General features: G+C 31.8%; 1 long non-coding RNA gene across 1 annotated transcript in view; it reads right to left on the reverse strand.

Moving 5' to 3' along the window:
• LOC141570402 (uncharacterized) overlaps positions 1–24,365 on the reverse strand; it is a 430,720-nt gene that overhangs the window by 121,377 nt on the left and 284,978 nt on the right. Inside the window, exon 3 of the long non-coding RNA XR_012494406.1 lies at positions 5–62. This is a non-coding gene — a long non-coding RNA (uncharacterized LOC141570402). The remainder of the gene's footprint in view (positions 1–4; positions 63–24,365) is intronic.

Raw genomic sequence — 24,365 nt, forward strand, 5'->3', positions numbered from 1 at the left:
TTACCGGCTGTGTGAAAACAGGATGCTGACTGGATTGGCCATGGTCAGTAGAGTGACAACCCCTGAAATAGAGTCAAGTACGTAGTAAATGCTCAGTAATTGTTCATTATTATTATAAATTGCATAGAACAATATTTTACTTACTGTCTGTTTACTTTTTTTCTAATATCTCCCATTAAAATTTAAACTCCATGAGGGAAAGATAGTGTCTGTGTTCATCATTGTCTTATCACAGTGCTACATATACAAATACTCAAATGTGTTTGTAGTATTAATATCAAATCACTGAGAACAAGAAGATTATTCAGTGTAAACAAGAAATATATGGTATTGGTATTGGGATGATTAATTCATTCTCTGGGGGAAAAATAGAAACAATAGAGCTCACTCCTTATTAAAAAATAAAATCCAGCTGAATCAATGGATTAAAGTTAAAAATAAAAATATACAAGTGCTAGAAGAAAACTAGGAGATTAAGAGAATCTCTTGTAATAACAAACGTGTTAAAAGAATACATACTATTCAAAATTCATAAAGGAAAATATGATAAAACTTCTGTATGATAAAAACAATAACTAATTCAAGTGCCAAATGATAAACCAGGGAATAAATTGTATTATCAAATGTCTGATAATATAGAGTCAGAGTACATGTAGGTGAGTTGATGGTGAGACAGGTTCACTCATAAAAATAATGGGATTTTAAATTGTTCAAATTCTTTCAATTTAGCCGTTACTAATAGCTGCCAAATTAAACCTAGTCTTTGAAACAGAAATTCTACGTAGGATTATATTCCAATAGTTTATACTTACAAAGTATAGCAAGAGGGGAGCAAGAATGTTCACTGTAATATTGTTTATTAAAGCAAAAAACAGGAAGCAACAATCGCCCATCTGTAGGGAACCTTTGTAGGTAAATACATTGTGACAGCTCCGTATACTATATGGAAGTATGACGAATGTTTTACAACCATGAATAAGAATGTAGTTAATCTAGATTATATAGAATAATACAGAGTTAAATTTTAAAAAGCAGTGGGCTGCACGTTATATACAGACTGTTACCAATTTTCAAAGGTTATACATGATTGCATGAGTTTTAAAATAGTCATTGACTCTGGGAAAAGAGTACTAGGGGAAACACTGGTGTGAGAGGGAGATTAACTTTAACATTTGCATCATTTATTTGTTTATTTACTTTTTAGCATTTTCATGTATTATTTTTCAAATAAAAATACAAAAAAAAAAGAAACCTTTAAAGCCATATTTTTCCTAAAGAACACGCGTGCGCGCACGCACACACACACACACACACACACACACACATATTGGAAAAACATACTAAGCATTTTAAAAATCCTGGCATAAGTTCTTATAAAAACTTTCCTGATCATTGAATAACTTGAAGTTCTCAGCATAATTCTTCCCATTTTGCCACTTGCTAATTTGCTATTTCCGAAGGGTTTCGAGCAGATGATTTCCTTCCAGAAGGTTCTTTCTTTCCGTTCTATATTTGCTTTTAAATGTCTCTTTATCTCTGTAATTTGATTTTCATCCATATTAAATGTATAGTACCGTTTAAAAGTTTAGTGAGAATAGAGGATATGGTAAGTGAAACTAATTCATGTAGAAACAACTTGGATTTGAGTCTCTTATTTTACCAGTTTAGTTACTCAATTATCTCTTCATTGCTCTCAAATTGCCTGAAATTAGGTAAACGCTGTGCAGAATCTCAGTTTAATGTAATAAATCCAATTTAGGTTTTTCCTTTCATTCTAGTTAAAACTGAAAAGAGCTTTACAAAAAGTGAAATTTGAACCAAGAAACTTCAGTTTTTCTTTACCCTATACAATTCACGGTCAAGACTAATTTTCCTCAACTGTTGTAAACTAAACTGACTCTTCTATACATTAGATTTATGAAATCTTCACAAAATCCTTTTCTCTATTAAAGATGTAAATATTTATTGAATAGATAACATATAAGGAATTGTCAAAGATTATTAAGGTAACACAAAAGATGAATAGAATACTTCTCTTCCTAATCATTTTTTAAGATTTTTGAGATTAAAAGTTAAAGTAAGCAAATATCTAAAATTACTGTTGTGGTGTTCTGGTAGGTATCATGCATCTCTATCACTTTAAAAATTTTACAGATGAAAAAATGAAACTAGAGTTATGTAAAAACTTGACCCAAATCATCTAGCTATTAATTGGCTGAATTTGATTTCAAACTCATTTGATTTTTCTCTAGACAAATCCAAAGTTTCCAAAGCTCACAAGCTAACCATTTATTCCATGCCATCTCTTTAGCAATAATTAATTAGTAGACTGTATTGAACATTTACTAGGCAATGGGCATCTTTTTAAGCATTTTAATATATTAATCCTAACAATGATCATATTAGGTTGTTATTACTATTGTGGCCACTATACAGATGACAAAATCAAGGTGCTCAAGGAGAACCTGGTGACGAATGCCCCTGGGTTGAAGTTCTAAAATGTCTTCCTCAGGGAAGTGGTGTATGAAAAATTGTGGGGTAGGGTTTGGGAAAGATTTGGTAGATGTGCGTGAAAGAGAACACTAAGGTTTATGGAGGAAAGAGATACACTACAACTACCCAGGAATTAAAAACCAAAACAAACAAACAAACAAAAAAACAAAAGGAGCTAAGCATGATTGAATATGCAAAAACAGAATGTATGGGATACCAATGACAATTGTGCAATTTGGGGCCTAGATATGAGAGGAGAGTTGTGTAGGTAATGAATTTATGTGTTTCATAAGAAGAATTCTTATTTGAAATGTATTGGCACACATTCTGGTAAATAGCATGCATTGCTATGGCTTTAATTACCACTAATATGCTTATTCTTTAGTTTTTTGTTTTTTTTTTCCTTTTCTTTTCCTGAGCACCAGCCTGGCTTCTACATTTGCCTTCTGGATACTTCCATTTGAATTAATACAAGTAACTGACCCATGGCATGTGTAAAACCAATACAGTTATCTTTGCCCAAAACTTGTTTTCTATCCTGATTAAAGAGGCCATCATCCACCTGGTTACCAAAACTAGAAAATTTTTATTTTTTTTTATTTCACCCTGACACTCTCCCTCAATGCCTAATTAATTTACCATATTCTACTTATTTTACCTATTATATCTTTCTTGAATCCGTCTGTTCTTCCCCATACCTTCTGCCATTGCTTTAGTATAAGCCCCTATCTTCCCTACTTTATGGATTAGAGAACAGCCTTCTTCCTACTCTCTAGCTTTTAGTCATTTTTCAAACGTCTGTTCACGTGTCATTTTTTCTGTGAAAATGTCACTAATCTTCCCAGATGTAGTCAGTCACTTCTTTCTCTGTGTTGTTATAATTCATATGTGTTGAATGTTTTTTGTTTATGTGTCTCTCTGCTCCAATCGACAGTGTGCACCTCAGAAACAGTGCATTATTCACTTTCCCCACAGTGCAGCCATGATGCTTGACACATGGTAAGGATTCAGAAATGATGAATGAGTAAATGAATGATGAAATGGGAGAGAAATACATTAACTGGATGTATAGTTGTAGAGCTTAAGAAAGAATGCCCGTATCTAAGTCATCAGCCAATTTTGTTGGCTACCTTAAAAATATATCCAGAATCCAGCCATTACTCAACACATACACTGCTTAGTCACTATCGTTTTTTGACCTGTTCATGCAGTAGCCACCCAATTACTTGCACTGATTCACAACCTTTCCCCCTGCAGTCTCTTCTCACTGCAGCAGCTGGAGTGATTCTCATAAGACTTAAGTCAGATCATGTCACTTTCAACACAAACCTTCCAATGGTTTTCATCTCACACAGGTTAAAAATAATAGTCCTTACGATGGCCTGCAAGGATTAACTTAAACTGGTGCATTGTTAACTTATCTCTGACATGCCCGGAATGATCTTTGGGGCTTTCAAACGCTGTTAGCTCTGCCTGGGTGTACTGTCCCAGTTATCCTCAAGGTTTGGTCCCCTCACCACCTTTTGATCTTGGCTTAAATATCACATTTTCCTTTTTTTCCCCCCATCATAGACTATATCCTTATCTACATCACATTATTTATTTATTATCTATCTATCTATCTATCTATCTATCTATCTATCTATCTATCTATCTATCTGACATCTGTATTTTATGTCGTTAAATATAATTTTACTATGTTAAATGATAAAATGTTAAATGGTTATTTATAAAGTTAAATGGCTACTTATAAAGTGAATTTTTTTTTGTCTATACACTCCCTAGACTGTACTGTGGGAAGAGACTTTTTATTGTTTTGTCTAGGCCTAAGATATGATATTGCTTGATACATATAATAAGTGCTCATAAAATATTTGTTCCAAGAATGACAATGAATTGTAAAAAGTCCGAGACAATTTAGAAATAGAAATAAGTTTAGAACAGAATATGTATATATATAAAACAAAGTGACCATACACGAGACTGACCAGCTAGGTTGGGGTAAATAAATTGGTGTCTGATGGTTTATTTTGTAGATAATATGGACCGAGACTGTGGATATTTTATTTATCAGTCTGAGGAAGGAAATGGGATGAGCCTTGAGAGTAAAGAGGGGATTGTTTTTTTCTGAAGGGGTTTGGGGAGAGGACACATGTACAATCTGTCTCTGACAGAGGCAGCCTGAGGTTGGAACATGCGAATGAACATCTGTGCTGCAGGTGGGAATGACAGTAGTGGCAGGGGTACTGGAAACCAGCTTCCTTTGAACAAATCTCATCGCTTAGCCATGCAGGAAGTGCGATCTGTAGAACATGAAAAAAATATATATATATCTTTCCTTAAGTCCCAGGGAAGGATGGTCTATAAAGCAGGAGAAGGTTGGTATCACAATTACTTCTGACCTGACCACCCTGAACACCATGAGTGAACTTTTGAAGTAGCTTCTTATATGCACCTGTGTTTATGTGCAGGGACAATGTATATGGTTTTGCTGACTATTCACTGCATTAAGGCAAAAGGTAAGTAGGGGCTGAAATCCAGCTTGTCCTCATGCCCAGAAGAGACACCATTTTCTAATTTCACTAGGGCCATGATAGGCTAGTGACCACTGGTGATGTGTATGCAGGTATTTATAAGCATATGTGTATACATATGTATATTAGGAGAGAGAAATGAGTCTCTTTAGAGAAATGGTGTGTGATCGACCATAGCTGAATAAAATACTGGAGAAGACAGATCTCTTTTCCCCTCCCTCCCATACCTACTTTCACCACCTGGACAAACTACTACAGACTAGTGACAGCGGTGCATGCCTCCCTCACAGCAGAGGACAGGGTGTGCCCTTAGTGATTGCGTGAGGGAGCAATCACAATAACAGTGGAAGAGCACAGACTTTATGTGCCTGAACAGCTTTCCAGATTGTCTTCCCTGAAAGTAATAACAAACAGGACTGAAACCTTAGGTAGAAAACGTTGTCACAGAATTGAGAATCTCCAGGAGGAATTACAAGGCAACCCTTGAGGCAGACAGGAGGAAGCCTCTGTGCAATTTAATTTGAATACTAATAGGAAAGTGACCTCATTTTGTACTCAAGCTGGTAAAACAAGACAGATCAGGAACAGAAATAAGTACAGGTAGTAAAAGAATGGACAGAAAGGTGTTATCTAATAAAGACAGAGCAGAAATTAATTAATGAATTACATTAAAACAAATAGAAACTCATTGAACTGGTATGGAAGTGCTTTTTTGTGTGTGTGGAAGAACAATCAAATAGATGAATCACTGACTGAACTGAACAAGAAGAAAAAGATTCATAAATGTGCAAAAATTGCTATTAGTGTAATTATGGCCAAAATCTTGTAATTAGAAAGAGAAAATAATAGATTAAAAAGTAATTAAAAATAGAGGATCCTTTATTTGAAAAGCTGGCTCAAAGGGATATTTTAAAATAAAATTTTAATTACCAAAATTAAACCTAAAACAGATAGGAAACCCAACTAAACTGTTAACAAAAGAAGAAATTTAAAAGTTGTTTAAAAGATGATGGAAGATTTCATGAATGAGCAGTTGGATTTCCTAAGACTTTGTGCATAAACAGTATAATACTAATTCCTAATTCTGACAGAGAGAGTATCCAAAATCAATCCTGCTAAAAACTGTTCATATTTTTTGAGTACTTGCTTTTTTCTAGAGCCTGTTCTTAGTGCTTACATAGATGAATTTATTTAATTTTCATAAACCATGGATTCAGTGCTATTCTTATCCTCCATTTACAGATAGAGGAAAATGAAAAGCAGAGGCTAATAAATTACATGGCTAGAATTAACGTTAGTTGCTAATGTCTAGACTAAAACTTGATACAATATTTTCAAATGTGGTTCAATTCAGAAGATTTAATAATAATGCATCTATAACTAAAATTATTATGTAAGAGACCAAAGCAGAAAAATCATTGTGTTTTGATTGATGTCAAAAGTACATTTAATAAAATGCACCATTTATTCTTGATAAACCTACTTAAAAACCATTTATATATTATCCAAAATAGATACAGACATATAAATATAAATATATATACAATATATATTCATAAAAATATATATACATGTATTATATATATTAATATATATTATATATGTATATATACATAATATATATTATAATATATATAATATATATTATATACCTATTTATAATTTTATATATATATATATATATATATATATATATATATATATATAAAATGTCTTCATCCCAACAACAACATGAGGAGAGTACTGTTTCTGTTTTATTTTACAAATGAGGAACATTTGTGTAAAATGACTAGCACAGGTTACCCAGGTAGAGTTAAGATTCAGATCTAGGCAGACTTTCTCTGGAGTCCGAATTGAGTAACTATGCTCTTTTGCCCCTCTTATACAAACAACACTGCAATGATGTCTCTTGGTATATGTGAGGAGTGTTTTTTAAAGGAGGCAAGTATAAGTGGGGTTGATGGTCATAGCACCATAGGGTCATAGGTTCACGCACTTCACTTTTAATATGTACTGCCATACTGCCCTTAATGGCGGCTGCATCAATTTAATATTCCCTCTGTGAAGGGGAGGAGGGAGAGAGAGAATAAATGAGAATAAATGCTTACCATGCTTGATATTATGCTGCATATATTCTCTTATTAATCTTCATGTGAACACTGTGTGATAGGTGTTTATAAATGGAAATTGAGGCTGTGCAAGGTTCATTAATGTAGTAAGATTTGTATAGTTAATAAATGGAGAAACAGATTTTAACCCAAGTTATGTGGCTCAAAATTTATATTAATTCAATTTTACTTTGCATTTTGGGATATACTTGTTTGAAACAAAATTAGAGAGGATAATAGTCATGAATTTTAAAATTATTATTAATTTTACTCAAATATACTCCAGAATAACAAATGTCAAACCAAAAAATTTGATCCTGATTATAGTAGTTTTTGCAAAGGCTCAGATCAGAGGAATTGCTATTGACTAAAGGTGATCACTGTAAAAACAAAACAAAACAGCTATTCAGCGTACAAACGTACAGTAATTTGCCAGCATTTGAACCAAAATTATTGGACATTTTTCCAGTAAAAGGTCACTTCAAGAAGAGAAAATATATCACACATCAAATATTCACTCCAACTGAGAGCAAAACTCAAGTAAACATTAGCATTAATAAGATTGTTGCTATTTCAATAAGGTGATGTGATATGATGTTTGATTTTAATTAAATGTTACAGTTGTTATTTAATAACACAGTAAGGCATTTAGACATTGTTATATAATAAAACTGGGAACTCTGAGATACCAGCCTATGGATCACCAGCAGAAACCTTTGTGGAGTATTAGTAGTCCTAAAATCACATTTTAAGACCTACTGATGTAAGAGTAATCATTTCCCTGGTAACTCCCATAGGCAGGTATGGGAGACTCTAGTTCCAAAGCATGTACTTTGAATGTTACAAGATAGACATATAAGATGTTCACTATGTGGCATCAATATTTTAGTGGGTTAATTTCAAATCTGTGATTTTTTTGTGAAACATATAGATATTATGTAATAATTTAAAAAATATGGCATCAACTCCTATGGATATTATAACAAATAAAATCTTAGGGAAAAGAAAATCATCAGCATTGGCAAAAGCTTTTCCACTTTCTTTTTTTGGTATCCTAAGATTGAAATGCCAAAAGGGAGAGGAGAAAAGATATCATTACAGCAGACATAAATTACTCTGAAAAGGCTCTTTATTCAAGAATATTTTTAAAATCCTATTGATTTTGGTACATAAGTATGTGAAATCTGAACAGTTTAACTTCTTGGGAGGTCAAAACAACTGATACTGAACCCTATTAGTGTAATTATGGCCAAGATCTTGTAACTGACTAGAATGTCAGTGTTCATTGCCTCTTACATTGCGTCTCTTACCACATGATTAAAACCAGGCTAACTGTGTGTACAATACACTTCAATATCTGTAGTGATAGTTCATGCAGTGATGGAAAAATGAATACACATAACATAGTAGTTTCACTCAGAGTGTAAAGTGTTGAGGAGGATAGATGGGAGATGAGAAATCAGGGCTGAAATGACCACCTAATACTCAAGGATATAAAAATCCCCCTTTAGACTTAGCGAAGTTTTCTGGTTTAGTTCTTGCTATATATGGTTTGTTTCTTAACAAGTCAGAAGACATAATCCATCATGAAAAAGTTTCAGGCAATTATACTGTAAGGGAAAGAAATTCAGGGCCAAGTTCATATTCCCATAATATAGTGTTCTTGTTTAATGTGGTTTCTGAGATGCCTAGATGCCACAATAATTTCTATACCACAAGCATATTTCTATTTTCCTAGAATGGACAGCTAGACAGGCACATCATTTTTGTTTTCAATTTGGATCTATTTTGGCATTACTCACATGGTATTTCTAAAAGATATATTATAAATATTTTAATCAGATAACTTTCCTTAAAAAAATTACTAGTTCATTTTGCAGTTTTTATAGCTGCCCCTACACCTGATCAAGCTCAGCTTATAGCCATCCAATATATGAATTTACCAAGAAATTTATATTTTAGGAAGTAAAATGCTCCAACACAAAAAAGAACAAGAGTGAAAACAAAATGAATTAGGTTAAGGTCATAAACTATTACTGGATTTGTGCAAGCACATTTCAACCTTTGAACTTCCCAGTCAAAATTATCACATTACTGCATAATTCTGTAAGTGAAAATAAAGTGCTGATGATCTTTTAAAGAAAGATAGTTGCTCTATTTTATTCGAAATGCATATATATATATATATATATATATATATATATATATATATATATTTATTTATTTATTTATTTTTTGAGTTGGAACAAGGCCATTGTTTTGGATCTTATGTTTTCTTCTCTTTCATAAAAAAATAGCACTTGGGTTTCTTTTGGAGTTTATTTTTAAACAATGACAGATGTTTGAACAGGTCAATAACAGTTAAGATTGTTGATCTTAGCCAACTAGGTTCACTTTTGGCTCAGTGGTTTCTTCCATACCAATAGTTTACAACTACCTGAGATTCAAACTGTGTTTTAATAAAATTACAATTCATGACATGGCATTAATTTTTAGGTTTAACTCAAATGGTTAAAAATGCGAATGTTAACTTTTTAAACACCAAGGTTTAACTCCAAATGTAACTAATATTTTCTTAGATCAAAGAAGATCTACTTTTCATCCTTTGAAAGCAGTGAAATGCTGTAATACATAACTCATGAAACAAAGAACATATTCAGTATTATCCTCTTTCATATTAAAATTCATTTTTCCATATGTGAATTAATTGACTTTTATATTAATTAACTTGAGGGCATTTACACTTTAAAAATACAAAATATTTGTAGTTTTTGGAAATATTCAATATCATAAAATATAGGACCAAGCAAAAAATCTTGTTGGCTTCTGCTCTGCACATTAGTCAGTATGCTATATTAATGTGTTTGGAAAACAAAATTTGTCATTGTCCTTAAAACACAGAAAAAATGTTCTGACTATTTATGAATATGTTTATACGTTTTGCTATAACATCTATGAAGAGAAAAAATTAGGCATAAAGCTTAGAATCTATTTCAATGACAAAAACTTTGCTTTTTTTGAGTAGAAATAAATGTTGCTAACTGATTAATGGCCTTAAAAAAACAAAATGCCTCTAATGCTTTGAATGCATGAGAAGCCTAATTTAGAAAATATTTAAAGTAAATTATTTTCATGAGCATGTGCTAATTAATCTGGCTCACCAGGAAAAGAAAAAGTTAAAATAACACTATCTACCAATACATTTAATGACAATATGATTATTTAAAAGGGAGTAATAACAGTAAAAAAAAAATTCCAGGTCACTGCAAGGCAAACTTTGCATAGACATAGCTGCAGCTTTACTATATAGTTACTTCCTCTTAATGCTATTTGCATCTACTTTGGTGGCCAAGAAGAAAGTCATTTAATATCTCAGGTTTGGCAAGAAACTAGAATCAAAACAGCTTCTGGGTTTTGCTAGAAAAAATGTAATTGCTTTTAATTTTAATTAAAAAAAGGCAGAAACAATCATATAGCATTTTCTTAGGTGAAATTTTGCCATTACCACTTTTCACTTCTGACTCACCACTTTATTTATCATTAATAATTGACTATATAAATGGAAAGGTTACAGTTTGATCTAAAATGAACAGAAGGGAAACACAGGACAAAAAAAGTGAATATGTGTATATTTTTTCAATTTGAAATAATTTTGGACAATAAATTTTATTCAAATTTCTTAAATTGTCTCTACCATTATTATTATTATTATTTTGGACCCAGGAGTGAACCAGGGTCCCACATTGCTACTAATTATTATGTTTCAATCTCCCTCAGTCTGGGACCGTTCCTCGCTCTTTCTTTGTCTTTTATGATCTTGATGGCTTTGAAGAGTACTGACTAATTATTTGGTAGAATGTCTTTCTATTTGGGTTTGTCTAATATTTTCTCATGGTTAGGTTTAGGTGATGCATTGTTGACAGGACTACCACAGGTGTGATACATGTCCTTCTCAGGGTATCATATCAGGAGCTATGTGATGTCAATATGTCATTACTAGTGATGATATTTGATCAAGGAGACTGTTTCCCTACCTTAATGCATAAATTTAATGCAATCTCAAAAAAATAGCAACAAGCTTTTTATAGAGTTAGCCAAATTGATTCTAAAGTTAATATGAAATAACAAACATACAAAGAATATCAAGGAAATCATTGGAAATAAAATCTATGAAAACAGACTATATTTACCAAATATTAAAATATAATATAAAGTTTTTCTAATTAAAACCATGTGCTACTGGCATGTGAATACATACATACAGGAATAGACTAAAGGAATAAAGTAGAAAAAGGCAGAAATGGATGGAAGAAAGTACATGCAACAATTTAGCATATGATAAAATGTCATCTCAAGTTACTGAGGCAAAGATGGAGTTTTTAATAAATGGTGGTTGGGTAGCAAAATTGTCATTTAGAAAGTGATAAAATAAACATATCTCTTACCATACACAAAAGTAATTTTCAAATGGATTGTATTTATAAAGGTAAAAATAGAAAACCACAGATATACTAGGAGAAAACACAAATTCCTCTTTAACTTCACTCTAGGAAAAGGATTTTAAACTATGACTCAAAATCTAGTAGCAATAAAACAAAAGATTGATAAATTTGACTATATTTTAAAAATCATGATCAAAATACTATATAAAAAGTCAAAAGAAAGTTGATAAAATGGGAAACAAGTGAAATCTATATTAGACCCAAGGGGTAGTATCCCCAAAACATACAACACTCTTAAAAATGAATGACAAAGGATAAAAAACCCAATAGAAAAATGAAAAGAACACATGAACAGTTGATTCACAAGAAATATAAAAATTATTCTTAAACATATGAAAATATGGTCATGCTCACTAATAATTAGAGAAATACAAATTACAATAACCATTACTTACCCATTAAATTGATGAAAATATTAAAGTATGACAATGAACTCATTCATTGCTGTGGAAAAACAAAGCGGCTCAACCCTTCTGCACGGGAATTTGGCAATACCTAACAAAACTACTCACTCAGTTACCCTTTAAACCCAAAATCCCTTTTCTAGAAATTTAACCCCAAGTCACCTTCCAACAATATAAAAATAAATATGGACAAGATTCTTTATAATAGCATTACTTGTAATTACAAAATATTGGAAACACCTAAATACTCACACATACGACAGTTTTAATATATTGTGGTGTACCCACAGGATGGAGTAATAGGCAGCTGTAAAAAGAATAAAGATCCCTGTAAACTCACATGGGGTAATTTCTATGATATAGTGCTTGGTATAAAAGAAACAAAGTTCAAACAAGAATCTGTTTTATGCTAACTTTCAAGTAAATTAAAGAGGGAAAAATAAGAAAATCTATGTGTATCTCTCCATTTGTGTAAAAAAGAAATACAAGAAGAATAAATCATATCCTAACAAGATTTGTTAACTACATGAGATAGGTAAAAATGGATGGAAATAATTGAGGAATGCAAGTGGGTGGAGGGAGAAGAGGGTATGACTTTTTTCTGAGTATAACTTTTCATATAATTCATAGTCTTAGAACCATGTTTCACATATCCAAACACCAGTAATGAAAGAAAATCATAAAAGATGATGGAGAAATCCAAAATGTAATGCAAATAGTAACAAACCTACCTAGATATACATTAAAAAGGATAGCATAACCACTCTTAATGGGATAGGGAAGAAATCAACTAAACTAAGTAACTTTGGGAACAGTATTTTGACTATATACTGTAAGCAAAGAGATCAAAAGAACTGTACATATTGTACTCGGTAAATTTGTTTTTCCATAGAGTTATAGGTTACCAATTCAGAAATGTGAGTTTTAGGATTAAGCAAATATGTAAATGGATGATGACAGCTAGGTTTCCCACTGTCAGGGAAAGAAGTTATAAATAAGGATTAGGCTGTTAGATTAGTATCACTGATTTCTGTCTTTTTTTTCCTTGGGGCCTGACTTTATTTATTTTTTTTTTGTTCTTGGGGCCTGACTTTATTTGCTCTGAAACAAATCCCTCAGCTTCTGCTTCATTAACCTACTGTCCTATTAACCTGCCAGGATCACTGCTTATCTTAGCATATACACCTGACTATTGGAACATCTCAATTTAGTGGGAGTCAGCTCAAAACCAGGAAAGGAAATTTTTAGGCATCTCCAAATATCCATACTTGGGTCCAATTATGCCCTTGATCCAGAGAAAGAAAAAATGATCTTTCTTTTCCCAAATCCAAGGCAACCTATATCCTTTAATGCCAGCATTATAATGTCAGGCTGCTATAGTTGGTGATTTGAGTTAGAAGTGAATATATCATTAAAAGTGAGTGAATTGTGGTTCAAATTATTAAAATGAAAACAAAGTGATTTTTCTCATAGCATTGGCATTGATCCCTGTTACCCGTATCAATTAATTAAATCCTATGTACTCTGAAATGAATTGTTGTGCACATAGTGAGATAAAAACAATTTTATAAAGCAAAATTTTCATAAATTAATTGATGCATCTTATGCCTCATATCACATTGTATATGGAAAGGAAATGATAATTAAAACTTATCATTTAGCTTTGAGTTGCATGTTATATTCTACTAGGGCCAAAGCAGTGAACCAAGAAAGTTCTGTCCCAAGGAGCTTTTAATTATTAATCTTCCCTACATGTTTTTCTTCCATCTTTTTTTTTTCCTTTCCTTTTCTTTTCCTTCCCTTTTCTTTTCCTTTCCTTCTCTTTTCTTTTTTCTTTTCTTTGCTTTTCTCATTAAAAAACAAAAAACAAAAACTTGACTCATGATGCCAGTGCTATGTATTAAAACACTATAGTGTGAGAATCTGATTATATAAAAATAATTTCCTGACATTCTGACCAAATTTCATGCCCAGGTGGTGTAAAAGAAAACTATGTAGTACCCTCTACTTTTTACTTAATTTTTCAACTTGCATTTAAGTAACTTAATGCCACATTTTGATGAACTGAAAGCATGCCCTCCTGCCAGAACCAATAGGAAATAAGAAACCTTTTCTATGACATAATTTTACTATTGGCAGCCAGAAATAGCCTCACAAAGCAAATGATACTGTTGTTCAAATATATCCAGAAGGAACAGTTTAATATTAATTATGCTAAAACCAACATCAGTTTTTGGCAGATGGTCTCAAAAATCCAATCCAATGACACTAAATAAACCAATTTGGAAAGCCAATTCATTCAATTATCTGAGAATAACTTTTTCAGTTACCTCTTCTTGATGAGTCTTCCTTGTGGTGGTTCTAGCCTAAACTATACCTTTTTTAGCTGCTTAGCAAAGATTTTATGATCAAGGAAGTTGATAAAAGCAACCTGGTCTTAATATTTTTTCAGGATAAAATAATCTCTTCCATGTGCTAAGCACTGAATCACTGGTTATTGCTGGTGGAGGCGGGAAAGAGAAGGAGGTGACTAAAATGTGTGCCTAATGGTTTGAACATTTAGATGCAGAGATGTTTTCTGATGAGAATTTGGTCTTTCAGGCACTTAACTGCCATTATTTCTGCTTCTGTGCTGTATATTATTGTTGGTACACAAAAATTTACCCTTTAAGTAAAGTCATACTTAAGTCAGGTCATAAAAAATTATCGAGAGCTGTTAATTAGTTTCCATAGAAATGCCTTTTGGGAAAATAAAACAAATGCTTTAATTTTCAAAATTTACCGATCCAAGACCTATGAACTTTCCTTTAATTTGCAAAATAGGATATCTGTATTTCCAGCTTTCATCGTCAATAGTAAGCTTGAATCATTACATACTATCAAAAGACCAGATGAAACAATTGATACTTGGGGAGGAACGATACAGTTCCCCCTACCTTCTAAACTCTGTGTAGGAAGTTTTTAAAGACAGAAACTGGTTAGCTTACCCTCCTATTTCATGTCTTGGTCATCATATGTCTCTGCATGTTATGTAAAAAGGACTGAAGACTATTCAATGTCTACATTTTAAATTTTCCCATATACATGAAACAAAAGTTTATACTAATTTTGGACTACGTTGTGACATTTGTTTAGATTTTCGATGTGTTTATTATCACCTTTTTTTTTTGTTGTTGTTTATAATGTGCGCACGTGGGTGTGTTTATCTGTGTATGTAGTGACATCAAACCACTTTTGGGAATTATATGGGGGACATAGTATAAATATACTAATAAGAAATGAAGATTTGAATGCTTGCTGCTTTATTTTACAGAAGTTCTGTAGAGTAGGGGTTAAACAAAACCTACCTTTTAACAGAATTTAAATAAGAATTATGTTTGGTCATCATGAATTTCTTTAATTGTTAAAATGTATTTCATTATTTAATGATTGTTTAAATTCTTTTATTTTTATTGTTGTTATTTGGCTAAACTGCAATGTTTTAACACGGTTTAAAAACCATCATACTAAGTAATCAAATCCTTTCAAATAGAAATTTCAGTTCCTGCTGTCCAGGCCACAATCAGTCTTCCTGATTCAGAAGATAACACCATCTCAATCAAATCAGTCATGAAAAAAATGCACATTGTAAATAACTTTTAATACCAGGTGTGACACAGTTTTAAGAAGAGAGAAAATATTATAATAATTTTTAATTTTAAAATCTTAAAATCCTCCAGACTATTGGATTTTTAAAGTGATTTAAACATTAATTCATAAAAACTAAGATAGAAATTTGGGTACATGTGACACAAATAATATCAGATACTTTGGTAACCATGAATGATTCACAATGATATATTTTAATATTTGATCAAACATTTAATCATTTTGTATCTTGAAAGAGTAATATTTTAATGAATTTTTAAAGTTATTTTTTTGTTAAGATTAGCAAATGGGTAAACTGGCATTGTTTCTTAAGTTTTACAAGTTCGTTGAATCTTTATTACTGTGCTTTGTAAAATGTTTTGGTTAAAATATAAATTAATTTCTTAAGTTTAAATAGGATAATTCATTTTTTTCATTTTTTTTTAAATTAAAGTTTATTGGGGTGACAATGGTTAGTAAAGTTACATAGGTTTCAGGTGTACAATTCTGTAATACATCATCCATATATCACATTGTGTGTTCACCACCCAAAGTCAGTTCTCCTTCCATCACCATATATTTTTATTTTTTAAAAACACATTAGGGACCATCACAGTATGTAGTCTAAAAATTGCTTTTAAAGATTTTGGGGGTATTTTATTATTCTCATTTTAGAGATGAGGGAACTTATATATGGTCAAGAGTTGGTTGAGTAAGGTCAGAATTTCAGTCAGGCTGTCTCACTCCAAGTGTATTGGTCCTTATAATATTACCATGGAGCCTTATCAGGAACCTGTATACTACTTGGCAAACAAATGCATATTTTCTATGAGTATATGGATTTTAGAAGTGTCAGAAAGTAGGCCCTGCTTTATTCAACTCTTCCCTAGAACACTTCTCTTGAAATGAAGAAGCCATCCTAGCACATTAATTATAACACTACCCTTTTATGTAATTAATGACCAAGAATGTTACAGCCTGAACAATTAATTGCTATTTTTTCAAAACTATTAATGACTTTTTACACCAAAAAAATTATAAGGAAATTTATCATCATGGATGATTAAATTAAATAGTAACATAAGCAGAAAATATTGATATTAGAGCAAGAATCATTACATTAGAAACATTAAGAATTCAAAAAATAGTAATAATATGAATAAACTTAATGAAAGACCAGAAGGTACTCATTCAATTTCTTTATTTCTTTCTCAGCCTTTTCGAGACATAACTGACATATAAAATTGGGTAAGTTTAAGGTGTATAACGTGAAGATTTGATCCATCTATTTGTTATGAAATGATTGCCACAATAAGATTAGTTAACATCTCTATCATCTCACGTAATTGCCTTTTTTCATGGTGAGAACATTTAATATTTACTCTTTTAGCAAATTTCAAGTATATAATACAATATTGCTATGTACAATCACCATATTGTATACCGGATCCCCAGAATTTATTTATCTTAAAGCTAAAAGTTATGATCCTGTGACCAAAATTTTCCTATTTCTCTTAATTCCCAGCTCCTGGCAACCAATCTACTCTGTTTCTACGACTGGCTCATTTAGATTACACATATAGTGACATCATACATTACTTATGTTTCTCTCTTTGACATCTCACTCAGAATAATGCTCTCAAGTAGGTCCACCCATGTTGTCACAGTGGCAGGATTTCCCTTTTTATGGCTGAATAATATTCCTGTGTGTGTGCGTGTGTGTGTGTGTGTGTGTGTGTGTGTGTGTGTGTGTCTCATGTTTTCTTTATCTACTTATCTATTTATGAGCACATAGGTTGCTTTTATATCTTGGCTATTGTGAATAATTAAATAATGCTGCAAGGAATATGAGAACGCATATATCTCTTCAAGATCTTGACTTCATTTTCTTTGGATATGTACCCAGAAGTGAGTAACTCTATTTTTAATTTTTTTTGAGAAACCTCCATACTGTTTTCCATAGTGCCTGAACCAATTTGCATTCTCACCAACAGTGCATAAATGTTCCCTTCTCTCCATCCTTGCCAACATTTGTTATCACTTGTCTTTTTTATAATAAGCATTCTAACAAGTATGAAGTTTTATCTCATCGTGGTTTTTATTTGCATTTTCCTGATGATTAGTGATGTTGAACATCTTTTGCATGTAACTCTTTCCCATTTGTATGTCTTCTTTGGAAAACGTCTATTCAAGTCCTTTGACCAATTTTATTTTATTTTTTTATTGTTTGGTTTTTGCAGTTGAGTTGTATGAGTTCCTTATGTATTTTGGATATTAACTCCTCATCAGATATGTGGCTTGCAAATATTTTCTTCCTTTCCATAGTTAGCCTTTTCATTTTGTTGATTTTCTCTTTTGGTGTGAAGAAGCTTTGGACTTTGATGTAGTCTCACTTACTTAGTTTTACTTTTGTTATTTGTGCTTTTGGCATCATATTAAAAAAATCATTGCCAAGACCAAGGTCAATGAGCTTTTTTCCTGTTTTCTTCTAAAGGTTTTTATGGTTTCAGGTCTTATGTTTAAGTCTTTCATCTATTTTGAGTTAATTTTTGTGAATGGTGTAAGGTAGGGTCCATTTTCATTCTTTTACATGTGATTTTCCAGTTTCCCAACATTTATTGAAGAGACTATCCTTTTCCCATTGAATATTCTTGGCTCCCTTGTCAGGTATTAGTTGACTGCATATGCATGGATTTATTTCTAGGCCCTTAATTCTGTTCCCCATGGTCTATGTGTCTATTTTGTGCCAGCACCATAATATTTTTATTACTATAGTTTGAAGTCAAGAAGTACGATGCCTCCAGCTTTGTTCTTCTTTCTCGGGATTGTTTTGGCTATTCAGGGTCTTTTGTAGTTCCATATGAGTTTTCAGATTTTTTTCTATTTCTGTGAAAAAATGCTATTGGTATTTTGATATGGATTGCATTGATTATATCCATAGATATATAGATTGCTTTCAGTAGTATGGACATTTTAACAATATTAATTATTTATATTTTCATTTTCTTTCATCAAAGTCTTATAGTTTTGAATGTAGAGCTCATTAACCTCCTCGGTTAAATTTATCCCTAACTATTCTATTGTTTTTGATGCTATTCTTGTAAATGGGATTGTTTTTATTTCTTGTTTTTTTTCAGAAGACAATCAATGTTTTTATAATTGTCAAGTGTATGGTAGGCATTACTTTTTAAAGTGGGGTTCCTAGACCAGTAACAGCATCACCTGGGATGAGATTGCAATTCTATATTTTGCCAAGGTAATTAGATAATTCTTATGCATATTAAAGTTTGAGAAAACCTATGGTAGGATAGGACAATATAAATAATTTTAGTTTAACATTGGTAGAGCTTTGTGAAATAATCTACACTTTAGGCTTTTTCCATCACACTTGTTTTCCCTCTCTGACCTCAAAAAAATAAAATAAATAAATAAATAAAAAAGTGACACCACTTAATTTAATTTTATTCATTTTCTTTTCAAGCCATAGATTGGTGTGGGGAAGAGGGCCAATTTTTTTTTTTTTTTTTTTTTTTTGGAAAAGGAAGGGTTTTCCTTTTCCAATATACCTTGGATTCATGAGACCTAGATCATTCCTGCTTCAGACTCTAAGCTATGGTATTCCCCGTCTTCCAGGCAGAACTGATTCAGTTTTCTTTTTAGGTAAATGACTTTGGACCCTCACAATAATTAATACCTTTGATATCAAGAATATATAGAGAGAACACAGAGTCTCAGAGTCTTACTTTGTATAACTCATTTTCATAAAGATTTTTCTTTATTGCTGACTATATAGGGAGTCTTTGAAATTATGTTTGTGGTGCTGACAATTTTCTCTTTTTAAACTATGCATTATATAGTCTCTCTCTCTCTCTCTCTCTCTCTCTCTCTCTCTCTCACTTCCTCTCTGTTTTTGTTTTGTTTCTCCCCTTCATGTGTGGGCTCCACAAAAATACTTTAATCAGTAAATTGGACTGTTTGTTTTAAGCTTAGGAAAATTTTTATAGGCTTCAAACTATTGTGTAAAATGAGGCTTCCATTTCTCTCTGAATTTCAGATTTCATGTTATATGGATAACTGAGAATAGCCCATTTATGAATTGTTAATTTTAATAAGAAGTACCATCCCCACCCATGTCACTATGGTATAATTCTTGGATATATATTCACTAAATTGAGTATGGTTATAGGAAATGATTTTAAAAATTACTGCCAAATGTAACAAAGCTGTACAAGGAAAAAAAGTGTGCTTCCTTAGTAATTTTTCCAAAATATTTAGCTAATATTTCCAGAACAAACACCAATTTTCAAAATTTAGTATCTTGGCCTCTTTAAAATCACATCATATTAAATTTGATTTGATCCATTTGGTCATTTGAGATTTTACCTCCAAAAGCTACAATTATGACATAATTTCAGAGGTTTTTGGCCAAGTGCAATAGAAAAAAAAAATCTAAAGAAAATTAAAAGGTAAAAAAAGCTACATAATTTTAGAGGCTAATATTTTTAAGTGAATAAAAAAGGACAGATATACATTGGCTGAACATTATAGTTCAATTTATTTAATATAAATTTTAAAGATTGATTTTCAACAGACTTCTTTTATTAGGTTTATGGAAAATTTAGTATAACAGATTTTTCTAAATCCTAGCCCATTATGATTGATAGACTTATTTCAATAGGTTGTCAGAAATATTTAGGCTCTATAAGTTATATAGGTTGCTATGTTGCTGTCTATAATCTCTTGTGCTTTTGGTTTATTAAATAAATTGGATCAAATATATGTACAGCAGAAAATCAAGTGCTAGAAAGTGGGATAAAACAATGGGAGGAAGTTTCTGTTTTCATCTAAGGCTCACATCAGAGTCATATGCTCTCTATTCCAATAACTTTTCAATCAGAGCTTTGGGGACATTAAATTTTTTAATGAATATAAAAATAATACAACTTTATTGTAATCAGGAAAATTCACAAAAGTATAAAATCAGAGGAAATAAAAATCACTTGTTATCCCACTATGTAAGGGTGAAAAATACCAACATTTGGGATGTATTTTACTAACCCTTTTCCCCCTTAGGAATGATGCTACATATACTCTTTTGTACCTTGCTATTGACTGATTGGCAATACAAAATAATTTCATTTTGTCTTGAAATATGCTCTTTTAAAGTTAAAATATATCCAGTATAAAGTTTGAAGTAGACTATATAATATAAAATGTGTCAAAGACTTTAAAATATTTCTTCTCCCTAGAGGTAACAAGAGGTACCATAGTTAATAGTTTGATACATATTGGTAAATTATCTTTTATGCATTTATGGTGTGTGATGGTGATACATAAAATATCTGCTTAATATTCCATAGTACAATTGGAGCATAATTTATTAACTTCAATTGATAACCAAATGTTAATTTCCAAATATTCCCTATTAAAATCATGCTGCAGTGAATATACATGCACATTGATTTCATAAATTTAAAGGGTACTTTGAGCATTTCTGTGGAAATTTCTAGAGATAGAATTTCTTGGGTAATAGGTAAGGATATTTTATACTTTGATAAATACTTTTGTGTTTTCATAAATTTCCTCTAAAATTGTTCCTGAAGATTTCATTTATACATTGTGTTTGAGAACAATTAATTCCTTGCTAATACTCAATTTCAATCCTTTTTTTTGCCAATATCACAGAAAAATAGAATTTCATTTTTGTTTTAATTTTAAGATCACTGATTTATTAGTGAATTTTGCCATCTTTCATGTGCTTCTTTAAAAATTGCATTTTTAAAACTTTTTGGGAATTGCTGGTTCATTTAGCTCAATTTTCTCCCATGTTTGTAAAATCTCTTTATATGTTACCTCTATGTTGCAAATATTTCCTCTTAGTGTATATGTTCTGGTTTAGTATATGTGCTGCCGAAGCGAGCACACTATGCTTTCTTTTTTAAGGTTGTTTATGGCATATTTAACAGATATGCATTTAATTTTTATGTTGTAGTATGCTTTTCAAGAACCTATTTTGATAAATAGTGCGAGCACATATCTATGTAACCCCATGTACCGGGCAATATTCTGAATACTTTACAAGTATTTATACTTTTAACATTCATTACGACCAAATGAAATTCTATTGTTAGGAATGATAAGAAATGAGAACAGTGACATACAGTGGAGTAATGCCTTAATTGAATGCATAAATATACATGACTAGGAAGTATCGGAACTAGGATATGAACATAGGCTGTTGGCTGCAGAGCTCTGCCTTTAGTATCTCTGTTACATCATCTCTCACCAAAGAAGTCTTAGTCCTTAGCTATTCTTAGGGTGGTGGGTTTTTAGGGAACATATCATAAAAGCCATGGTTATGCTAAGTCTGGCTGTGGAGATGGACCATTAACTGTACATGTACTGATATTCATAGGGGGTTATCTCCCCAGCAATTCCCCTGGAGTTCCCATTCCCTCACCTGTTGAATGAGATCTTAAAATCAATGCTTTCTTCAGATGTTCATGCTTCTTGAGATTACCAAAAAGCTAACTAATTGAACACATATTAATAAGGATAATGCTCTAAATATTTATTCATGTTGGAGAAGTGACTTTAGCAAGATGGCAGAATAGGAAGTCTCAGCCCTTGTTTCCCCATAGAAATGCTGATTTTACAAAGTCACATGGACCAAAATACCTTTATGAGGATTCCAGAATCCAGTTAAGAAGTTGCAGTACCACAGGTGAACACAGAACTAGAAAGAGCTGGATAATAGTTTAGTGGTTACCAGAGGGTAACAGGGGAGGGGGGTGGGAGATGAGGGTAAGGGAGATCAAATATATGGTGAACTGACTCTGGATGGTGAACACACAATGGTATTTATAGATGATGTAATACAGAATTGTACACCTGAAATCTATGTAATTTTACTAACAATTGTCACCCCAATAAATTTAAAAAATAAATTAAAAAAAAAAAAAAAAGAAAGAGCTGGATAAGAAAAGCAATTTCATTTTGGCTACATCTGCCCCTTTCCTAAATCTGCACTGTTCGTTCAGTGCTAGAAGAGAACACTCCAGCCACAACTGCTCCCTCAGGGTGAAAGTGAAGAGCATGCTTCCAATATTCCAGTCTCTCAGTAGACTTCCCAAGGAAATGATTTCTGTCTGGACTCACTCAGAGTGCTGACAGACCATAATAGTTTGGATACCTGGGGACCACTGACGACAAAGGAAAGTAGCAGTTGTTACTTCAACAGATGAACGGATGAAGAACATGTGGTACAATGGAATATTATTCATCCATAGTAAAGGAGATTCTGTCATACTGTACAATGTGGATGCAACTTGAGGACATTATATTAAGTGAAATAAGCTGGTCACAGAAAAACAAATACTGCATGATTTCACTTATATGAGGTATCTAAAAGAGTCAAACTCACAGAAACAAAAAGCAGAATGGTGACTACCAGAGGTTCGGTAGAGGAGAACATGGGAGAGTCGATGTTCGATAAGTTTAGATTTTCAGTCATGAAAGATGGAAAAATTCTAGAAATCTGCTGTACAAATTGTTCTTATAGTTAACAATTTGACTGTACACGACCATTTGTTAAGAGGGTAGACCTCATGTCACATGTATTTTACCACAATACAAAATATTCAATTATATTTATACTTTTAGGGACTACCTTTCAGATAACTTCTATCTGTGAAATAAGAATCCATTTATGGAGTAGATAGGAAGGACATGAAGGAACTGTGGGAAGCTTGACCTGCACAAAGTAAAAGGCAAAACCTGGAACATCCAATAGGAGGCCCTAGAACACAGCTGCTTATGCCCCATTTTGCTTAGCATGAGTTCTCTCCTAGTTCCCACAAAATGGAGTGAAATTCACGGGCTCACCACTTAAGTGGATCAATTTAGACACCCTGTGCAATTCAGGGTTACATATCAATTTCTTGCCATAGCTTTGCATATTTTATTGATCAAATTAAATATCCAACCACCAAATTTCCTCTTCATATTGTAATATATATCCAGGCCATTTGCCTATTTCAGCTATGCTAATGGCTTTAGAGACATTTGAAGTAAGCTACTAATTTGGTTAAAATAATGAAATTTATCAGCAATTTAAATAATTGTATAATTTATATACATATATAAATGTATATATAAAACCTCATTTGCTTTTGACAGTAAATATGTATAAAGTACAAAATTTCATCTTTCAGAATTAAGAACCACTTATCTTACTAAAACTTTTAGCCTTTTGTTCCAAATACTTCTGTTGGTACAGGCTGGTGTATAGATCTGATATTTTCCTTCAAAAGAATCATTAAGTATTTTCATCATATTTTATATAGTCTTAGAAACTTTTGTTTGCAAATTATTGTTTCTTGAAAGATTTGTAATATTATTTTAATTGCCATCTAACATAAAAAGTTGAAAAGGAAAGATAACCAAGTTCTTTAAAAAATAAGGTTTTTCAACCTTATTCTATCACATTTTCAGTGTGTGGGTGAAGCAGATTAAAACTGTATTTACTCAGACTATTAAAGGATTGTATGCTTTACTAAGAAACTTTAAATATGATTAATTCTATAAAGTCACCAGATAGTTATCAATTCATTTTGAGATGGTGAGAAATATACTCAGCAAAAGTTATCTGACAATACCAAATTGTAGAGTTTCTCACCTTCATTACTACAAAAAGTA

The sequence above is a fragment of the Rhinolophus sinicus genome, linkage group LG03 (assembly GCF_036562045.2).
Source record: "Rhinolophus sinicus isolate RSC01 linkage group LG03, ASM3656204v1, whole genome shotgun sequence".
Classification (NCBI taxonomy): domain Eukaryota; kingdom Metazoa; phylum Chordata; class Mammalia; order Chiroptera; family Rhinolophidae; genus Rhinolophus; species Rhinolophus sinicus.